Raw genomic sequence first — 678 nt, forward strand, 5'->3', positions numbered from 1 at the left:
GACATCAGAAGGCGCTATTTCACGGTCAGGGCGGCTAGGGTCTGGAACCAACTTCCAAGGGAGGTGGTGCAGGCTCCTACCCTGGGGGTTTTTAAGAAGAGGTTAGATGAACACCTTGCTGGGGTCGTTTGACCCCAATACTCTTTGCTGCCATGGCAGGGGGTCAGACTAGATGATCTGCTCAGGTCCCTTCCGACCCTAGAAACTATGAAACTATGAAACCTCTACATATGCAAATATGCAATGGGATTAGTTAATCGGCTGCATCTACGTGCACTGGGCTGGCCCCAACAGCCTTACTTGGGGTTCTGGGGGCCTCCCAGGGCTGCAGCCGCTTCACTCCTGCTGCACGGAGCCTGGCTGGTAGTAGAGTGTGGCACCAGCTGGCCAGGTTCTAGCTTTGGGTGGTGCACACTGCCTCTGTGTGTGCCACTCTGCTTTTTTTTCAGCGCTCTTCCCCTCTGCACTGTTCCCTTGCAGCAGAGAGAACAACTGAACGTGTAGCATGTGGTGCCGCAGACATGTATGCTGCACCACATACTTCACAGCTGTGCTTGTCTGGATGTGGCCAAAAAGCTTAAATGATTTAGGATAGAACACCTTGGACAGATTTCAGCACTGCCAAAGCCTAAACAGGCACCAATAAAGCTCCTACATCTCATCTCTATTGTTGACTAT

This window comes from Gavialis gangeticus, unplaced genomic scaffold, assembly GCF_001723915.1.
Source record: "Gavialis gangeticus isolate Ggan-Ray unplaced genomic scaffold, GavGan_comp1, whole genome shotgun sequence".
NCBI lineage: Eukaryota > Metazoa > Chordata > Crocodylia > Gavialidae > Gavialis > Gavialis gangeticus.